Source organism: Alnus glutinosa, chromosome 12, assembly GCF_958979055.1.
Source record: "Alnus glutinosa chromosome 12, dhAlnGlut1.1, whole genome shotgun sequence".
Classification (NCBI taxonomy): Eukaryota; Viridiplantae; Streptophyta; class Magnoliopsida; order Fagales; family Betulaceae; genus Alnus; species Alnus glutinosa.
The window spans coordinates 9,054,467-9,063,860 of NC_084897.1; positions in this window are offsets into that span (position 1 = coordinate 9,054,467).

Consider the following 9,394-nt stretch of genomic DNA (forward strand, 5'->3'; position numbering starts at 1 on the left):
TTCCAGTTTAGGTGTACTTGTATATTAGAGCTTCTCTTGGGTGCATATATGACTAAGCTGACGTATCAAAGGCACTAAGCTGTAATGTACTCAAATACAGTGTTGCCTATATTTGGAAATGCTGATGTCTCTGTATAGCTGAGCAAGATGTCATTGTTTTCCTACTTAGACGTACTTGTATGCTTGAGATTACTTGCATGCATGTATGATTGAGCTACCAATTATAAAAGTAATATGTTGTAGATGAGTTTATATGTAGAAGCTTCCAAGGTGGGATGACTAGAACTTCTATATATGTTCACAGCTGCATAGTATACTTTCATGTATTTCTGAAATATCGGTGTTTACCTTATCAGCTACGTTATATTCTCGAGGGACAAATTTTCATAACAAAAGCGGTAACTTTTATTGTAAATATACGATAAAAATAAAAGTCGGTTCTTTACGAAAACTTAATGCGTATAATACCGCTGAGGCCTCTATATTATGTACTGAGGCAGTGAACTCATACTTTCACCTATGTGGATGTGACTACCACTACAGTCGTGTAGATGAAGTTCCTTTGCAGCAGGTACACCTGACGTGGATGACGACCTCGTAGCACTGTATTTGAGATATTACAACTGAAGTCCAGCGCAACAGTTGTAATGTATTGGACCATGGGTTGTCCATTCTTTTGTGTATTTTGTATATAGCTTGTGATGTATGTGTCACTTATTATTTTGTAAAGCTATTCTTTTGTCATGTAATTAATGTTTTTGATAAGCCATAAACAGATAGACTTATGTATAGCTCTCTTTGTTGTAATTAACATTTGTGTTATTAGATGTGCTATCTGCTATCTTGATGATGTTTATATGTTCCGCTGCCTAGATGTAACTCTGAATATCAGGTACACATTATGGGATGTGTACCATATGTTGGCTGAGCGACAAATAGTCATGCCACTGTGATGACTTATTTATGTTTGTATATATAAAAAATAGGTCGTCACAAGACTGCTTCACACTTTTCCAACTAATGGCTCCTCCACCCAAGGTATAGACATACCCTGAGGTAGATTTCCGAGAATCACGATCTGACTAAAAATTAGAATCTATATAACCAGTTGCTGTCAAATCCTCACAATGGTAGACAAGCATATAAGTCCTAGTTCTCCGAAGATACTTGAGTATCTGCTTCACATCTACCCAATGTGTTGGTCCAGGATTTGACTGATATATGTTGACCATGCCAACTGCAAAATATATATCAAGTCTAATGCATAGCATACATGAGGCTTCCTACAGTCGAAGTGTAAGGAACAACCCTCATTTCCTCTTCATCTTGAGATGTCTTAGGACACTACTCCTTAGTAAGAGGAACTCCATGTCTAAAGGGAAGTAACCATTTCTTGGAGTCAAGCATGCTAAACTTTGCTAAAACCTTATCTATGTATGCAGCTTGAGATAAGCTTATCATTCTATTACGTCAATCTCGCAAAAGCTTGATCCCTAGAATATAGCATGCTTCTCCCAAGTCCTTCATATCAAACTGATTAGATAACCAGATTCTTAGAATTCTAGGGTTCCATTTGACAATCCAACAATAAATATCACTAACCCATAAGATTTTCTTAGGGTTAGATACCAAAAACACCAACTTAAACTACTTAGACAAAATCTAGAATTTTAGGGTTTTACCTTAAATCTTCATCGAGTGAAACCCCACACTTGGAGACCACTTAGGAGACTCCAAAACACTCAAAGCCTAAAGAAAAATGAAGATTAAACTGGAGCTTATCAAGATTTACACCAAATCTAGAGAAACTTCAAATTTCGAGTTTACCTTAAATCAATCGGTGAAAATGTAGATCTCTTCGCGTAGATTGCATTTCTAAAATTGGATTTGAGTTTAGAGGCTTGAATCCTCAAGAAATATGGGTTTTAGATGAAAACCCTAGAGAAAATGGTGAGGAGAAGCGAGTGGTGTGCGAAAAAGAGCTGAAAAAGAGCTCATTTTTGGTTTCTATCTCGAGATGTCCGGACAGGTAAAAAGGTTGTCCAGACACGCATGCAGGAAGTCACACTAGAGCTCCCTGGAACTGTTGTCCAGACACAGGGAGTGCCTTGTCCGGACAGTACCCACAGGAAGTGAATTTTCACTTTCTGCTTCACACGTCCAGACATCAACTTGGCCCATCCGGACCTAACACCCAGAATCTCGATTTTTTTATTTATTTTTTATTTTTTTATGTTTAATAAGTGTTTTCAAGGTGTTTTCTTTCCATTTTACCTACTCAATCATTTAATTAACCTAATTTATATTTTAAATACTCAATTAATGTCTTGGACATTACATCCCTCCATCCTTATAAAAATTTTGTCCTCAAAATTTTGACTCTAAAGTGTTTTAATATACGTACAAGCATGCATTTTACTCAAAGAAAACTTGGAAATCTTATGAATCAAATGATCATTCCTGGGTTTACTCAAACAAATGGGTATATCGATCCCGCATTTGCTGCTCAAGCTCCCATGAGGCTTCCTCAACACTGTGATTCCGTCATAGGATCTTCACTAGTGGGATAGTCTTGGTCCTCAACTACTACTTTTTGCGATCCAACACTTGCACGAGCAACTCTTCATATGTCAGATTAAGCTGAATATCAAGAGGCTTGTAACTAATCACGTGCGATGGATCATGAACACACTTTTGCAGCTGGGAGACATGGAAGACGTCGTGAACGCCCACGAAACTTGGAGAGGCATCTCGATCTTGTACGCTAAAGGTGTAACGCCCATCTTTTACAAAAAGCTTAAGTGATTTTTTTTTTCGATTTCCACGTGACATTACTAACTCATCAGAGTTATAAATTAGCAGCGGAATATAATTTTTCTTTAACAATGACACATCAGAGCTGACTAAATAACCTCAATATATAAAAATAATAACCTTTTGTTCTGATATAATAATTACATCCAAAATAATAACATATGTTTCACAAGCAGCACTTAATAAATACATAATTACTGTCTTCTCCAACATTACAAATATTACATATTAAAATAATTATTCCAGTAGCCTTGACCTTCGATCCACCCTGTAAAAACTCGCATGAGATTGCAGTTATCACCACAATCTCATGCTGTGGTCAAGTGAGTCAACAGTCCTTGACCACGATGAAATACTGCATTATTTAAAAGTACACTAAGCAATCAAATGATGACAGTTATATAAATATATGCACAACCTTATATACTTCTTGCATTAACCTTAATAAGAACCTATGTTCCATCCATTTGAAGCCTATACTTCACTTATTATGAGCCTATGCTCCGTTAGATTAAAGCCTATGCTTCTTTCATTATGAGTCTATGCTCAATGCTTATTAATGGAAGCCTATGCTTCATTAAATCTCTCAGGGGGCCTATGCTCCCATTGGTAGCCTATGCTCACCAGCTTTGTTATTAATCCTTGAACCTTTGGTTTATCCGTTGGTCTTATCAGTGTATTGATGCTTTGGTACCTAAACTTTCCGTTTACCTGTTGGTCTAGTCAATTGCTTGACGTCTTGGTACGTAAACCTCAATTCATCCGTTGGTCTCCTCAATTCACTGACGCCTTGGTACCTAAACCTCCGGTCTTTTTATTAACCCATTCATAACTCATAACTTTACCACAGTATAATCATGCAAACAACATCATATACATAATTCCAACCAGAGCATGTTAAACATATCAAATGCCAAACCATATGCATACAATTAAATAAAGCAGACTTCAACACATAATCAAAAACCACCACACGTATCATCTCCAGTGAGTAAGAAATACTCACAGTAATTCTTCTGGCTTCAAGAAATGTTCACAGATATAATCACTGCAATATAATTTAATACAGACAATAGTAAATTAGCATAATTCACTAAACATACATTTTAATCTTATTCTGATTTCTGACCTTTAACCTTAACATAATCTCCTATTTAAATATTATCTCCTATTTTCACTTGAACATTACCACGACATATAAAATTGGTCCAATTACATTTTATTACTAATATTTTATTTTATTACTAATCTTTTATACGGAATTTATTACGGCATTTATTAAGACTTTTAAATATCTATTTATCCAAACAGATCTCATAATACTCTTTTTATAAAAATAGGTATAATAGTTCAAAGTCACAATTTTTACAATAAGGTTCCGCAACCCAAAATAATAGAACATTTTATTAAATAATATTAAGGCATGCACTATTTCAGTTATTTTAACTGAAACAGTGAGATACCAAAATATGTTTAAGCCAACGTATAGCTTATATTAAATAAACTTAATAGCTTCGTTAATATAATTAACTAGTTTTATACTTTAAAACATGTGGATTAGAATAACTACATAATTAATTCCATTGTTGTCATTTTATAAACTTGAGCAGCATAACGACATTATTATTATTAATGCACAAAAATATTTTAAAATAATTGGGCGGCGTAACGGCGCTTTGATAAAAGTATTTATTTTTACTCAGGCATCACAACGACGTGATTTATTACTTAGATACGCCACTTGGAATACCCTGCTAAAACACAACTTAAAAACATTAGATACTTAAAATAGTAAAAACTGTAAAATCACAAAATATTAAAACAAAGTTAATACTTTAGAAATTATATACAATAAATTAAAGCCTTAATTAAAAACTTACCAAATATCTCAAAAATGTATTTTGAGATATTAAAAGTACCATGTCCAGATTTCTTATTCTTTTACTTTATTCTAGCTGTCAGATATATATCATTCACAAAGGCTATACATATACTTATATCTAACATATCAAATATATATATCTTTTTAAACAAAAACCCATACACTTCATCGTCAAACACACACACACACACAGCCTGATTTACACCCACACACATCTTTGTCTTATCTTTTCTTTTGTTTGTGTTGACTCATTCCTTTCTCTAGAGTCTTCCTTAACTCTTTTGTTTTCTTTTGCTCTTGTTCCTTTCTTCTTTTATTCTACAGCCGGTTATACACACAGAGAAAAGGAGAGGGACACGAGGGATCTTACCCACTGGACAGTAAAGAAGAAGGGAAAACTTGGGGCTTTCTTCTGGTTTAAGAGGAAGAAGGGCTGCTAGACAGCAGATGGCCGAACAAAGAGGGTTGAGAAGAGGTTTGCTGCACTTTCTTTCTATTTTCTTGGGTTGAGCCGTGAGGTACAAGAGTTTTCCAGATCTGGAATTCTCTTTTGCTGGTTGGTCTAAATGAAGAGCAACAGAGAAGGTAAATGGAAGCAGAGAGAAAGAAGTGGAGAATTTCAGCAAGCCCAAGGGAAGTTTCTGATTTGTGAAGAACAACGATTGCTTATCCCTTCCTTTATAGAGAGATTGACCGGTGTGGATTAATCCAACGTAAAACTCATCCTACGGACAAAGGCCTTGCAGCTGTTGGGTGAATGATTACAAAGATACGAATCAATTTCATATCTCTTAATATAATTTTCTAACAAAAGTTTTGATTCTAACAAGTCTCTTTGTGATTAAGTTAGGCTGAGTATGTGAATTGTGGGCTGGGCTAGGTTTAATAACGTGTGCTGGGCTGACATGTGAATTGAGTTTATGGACAGAACAGCAAATGGGCCGGGCCAAGTTCAAAAGTATACCCATAAATTATTAATGCTAATTTTCGTCCAAAACCGAGGTACTATTTTTCGTGGGTATTTTTGGGCACTAAACGGAGTCCAAAAATTATGAAATTCAAAGGGTAGTTAAAGGACTTCGAGATGAGCGTTCTGCCTTTTGAATCGACCAAAACAGAGTTTCTTTGACCCTATTTCCGTTGTTCCAAAGTTTTAGGTCCATTTGAACTTTTATTAAACTGAAATTATACAAGCTCCTTATTAATAAATGAATATTTATTTTTATAAATATTCATATTTATTCTTTTTCCTTATTATTAGGTCATAAATCACATTTTAAGATATTTTATTCAATATCTTAAAATATGGGGTGTTACAAAAGGGCTCACTCTCTTCAATACTTGGAATGGTCCAACGTACCTTGGACTGAGCTTACCCTTATTACCAAAACGCCATATGCCCTGCATTGGCGACACCTTGAGGTACACAAGGTCACCAGCTGCAAACTCGAGTTGGTGGTGATGCTTATCCGCATAGCTTTTTTGTCGGTTTTGGGTGGTGTGTATCCGCTTTCGGATGAGTGCAATCTTCTATCTTTTGTACCTTGCACCATTTCGGGCCTTAACAACTATCTCTCGCCAACTTCATCCTAGTACAATGGCAATCTACACTTGCGCCCATATAAAGCTTTGTACGGTGCCATGCCAATAGTCACCTGAAAGCTATTGTTGTAAGCAAACTCAACTAGTGGCAAGTATCGTATTCAGCTTCCCTTAAAGTCCAACACGCACAACTTAAGCATATCCTCGAGTGTTTGAATAGTTCTCTCGGATTGGCCGTCAGTTTGCGGATGGTATGTGGTGCTAAAGCTCAGCTTGGTCCCCATTGCACTTTGTAACCTCTACCAAAACTTCGAAGTGAACCGTGGATCACAGTCTGACACATTGGAGACAGGAACTCCATGCAACCCTACTATCTCCCGCACATACATATCTGCCAGTTTGTCCATGGAATCTATGATTTTGATGGGGAGGACGTGGGCACTCTTCATGAGTCTGTCAACGATGACCCATATGGCATCTTATCTGCTTGGTGCTCTTGGTAGACTAACGACAAAAATCCATTGCTATTTGATCCCATTTCCACATTGGCACTTCGAGAGGCTGAAGTCTTCCAACTGGCCTCTGATGTCCAGCTTTTACAAGCTGGCATGAAGGACACTGTGCAACATACTCAGCAATATTCCATTTCATGCCACTTCACCAAAATTTCTTTCTCAGATCCTGGTACATCTTGTTATTGCCGAGATGAACTGTGTATTGTGTCTAACGAGCTTCATCAAGAATGTCTCTCCTCAACTCAGTATCATTAGGAACAACTGTTCTCCCATTACTCGTCTTCAACATTCCCTCTTCAGTGAGATAACCCGGTGGCTTCCCCATCTTTGGCTTTATCCATGAAACCTTGCAGCTCAAGATCATCCTTTTACGCTTGTCTAATTTTGTCCAAACTTAGTGGTACTAGAAGTGCTTGCATGATTGGTGGACTACCGGTCATCACCTTATCAATTTGCACGATGGCAAATTGTTGCGACAGTTGGTCCATGAGCTCTTTAGGATCAGTCTCGCCATCACGTGACTTTCTGCTTAGAGCATCAGCCACTACATTGGCTTTAGCAGGATTGAAAATAAATAATGACTTCTAAATTACCAAGTGTATGTTCGTGTGCAACAAAATATCTTAAATGCGGAAAATAAAAGAGACAAGATATTTGTTGATGAAGTGGAAACTCTGTGAAGAGAAAAATTACTTCGGGGCTGCTAAACCCAGGAAATCAACTATCCAAAGACAAAGCAAGTTACAAAGCACTCGTACTCACAAAACCTATTGTAGTAGTCATACCTTTAACTATAACACGTAGCCCATCGTGAACTCTTCCCAACCAAGTCTCCTACTTGAAGAGGTCTTTGATGGAGTCCTTTACCTTCGGGCTGACCCCTAAAATAGACTTCACACAAACTGTTGAGCACACACTGTCAACGGCTAAAGAGCTAGCGGATCTTTAAATTTCCTTAAACACCTTCTCTAAGCACTATGAAATTTTATACTGAATTCTGACAAATAACAAACCTAGAGCTATCTATTTATAGGCTTTAGAAAACCTAATTCCAGACAAATTCGGACTTTGGCTGTGAAGCGTCCGGACGGAAGTTAGCCTCATCCGGACTGTCTTTTGCGATCGCCTTTCCAGAATAGGGCGATTCTTCCCATAATAGGACCACATCCAGACAGCTTGGCTGAGCATCCAGACGGTCTTCACTGTCACTCATTTTTGCATTCATAAAGGAAACCCGAAATATTCTGGAACGCTGGGTAGCGTCCAGACGTGTTGCCACGCTGTCCGGATGTCTTGTAGAAACTTTCCAAATAGTGTCGACTGCAATCCAACTCCATGTAGAAATTGGAGAAGCTTGACCAAGCGTCCGAACGGCGTTGCTCTGACGTCCAAACGTCTTCAACGTTGAAGCTTCTAGACACTAAGGGGTGTCGGGACGCCTTCAAAGGCCTATCAGGACGGTTGCATAGGAACCGGTTGATTTGACTTTGAAAATGCATGGAGTCTTTATGGACATCTTCTAGAACTTTGTGACCAATCACATGGCTTGAAATGAACACTGTCCATATGACTTGAAGACTTTGAATAAAACTGATATGCCTGTTTAAAATGCAACCGTTACATAAAGTGTTTTTGTCATCCAGAATGTTGCTAACATAAAATACTAACAAACTCCCCCTTTGGCCATTCTAGAACAAAAAACACTTGACCAGTTTGGAAATACATTCCCTGTCCAAAAACAAGAAAAAAATACTCCCCCTTTTTGTCACAAAAGGACAAAGGGTAAACAGAGTATAAGAGAAAAGTCATTGGTATTAAGAAAAATACACGAAGTCTCGGAAAAGGAAATTGTTCTCAAATTAACAAGAACCAACAACAAATAAGAGAGTAATAAAAAAAAAACTCAATCATCATCATCATTAGGCTTGGGGTGATAATACTTCAGGCACTCCCGAATGTCAATCTGACTCTGCTCGACACGCTCTCCTATAAGATTGACTTCTCACTGGAGAGCTCCCATGGAAGACATAAGCTGAGCAAAAGCAACTTCAATGTTGAAAGAAGGAGGCACTGACTGAGATGATGATGCAGCAGCTGAGGTGTCAACAAGTGGAGGCTGAGGAACTTCGCCTTGACCCTCATGCCACAACTGAGCGTTAGACTTCATGAGAGTCTATTTGCCAAGAGGATCTGGTATCTTTGATTTGGGTTCAGAATCAGAAATGTTTGTCACAATCTGAAGACAGATGTGAGAGATCAAACACCCAAAGGATAGACTAGTGTTCGTCTCCTTACGAACCTCGAGCATAGTGTGCAAAATGTGCTTGCATAGACAAAAAGGTGTCCTCATCACAATAGCATAAAGAAGGGTGGCCTTCTTGAGAGTAAGTGCACTCTGAAAGGCTTGTGGCCAGAAGTTGGTCACAACTATCTTTGCCAAGAACCGGTGCATAGGGACAAAGGCACCAATACTGATTTGAGAGTGAGACTTCTCCTCCCCCTGTGGTCAAGCGCCAAAGAAATCTAGGAGATAGTCCATGCTGGGTGCCTTAACACCATCTGGGAAAGGAACCCCTGGAACAGGAAGTACTGGAACCCCGATCACAGCACTGATGAGTTGTGGGTCAATCTGAATGGTGTC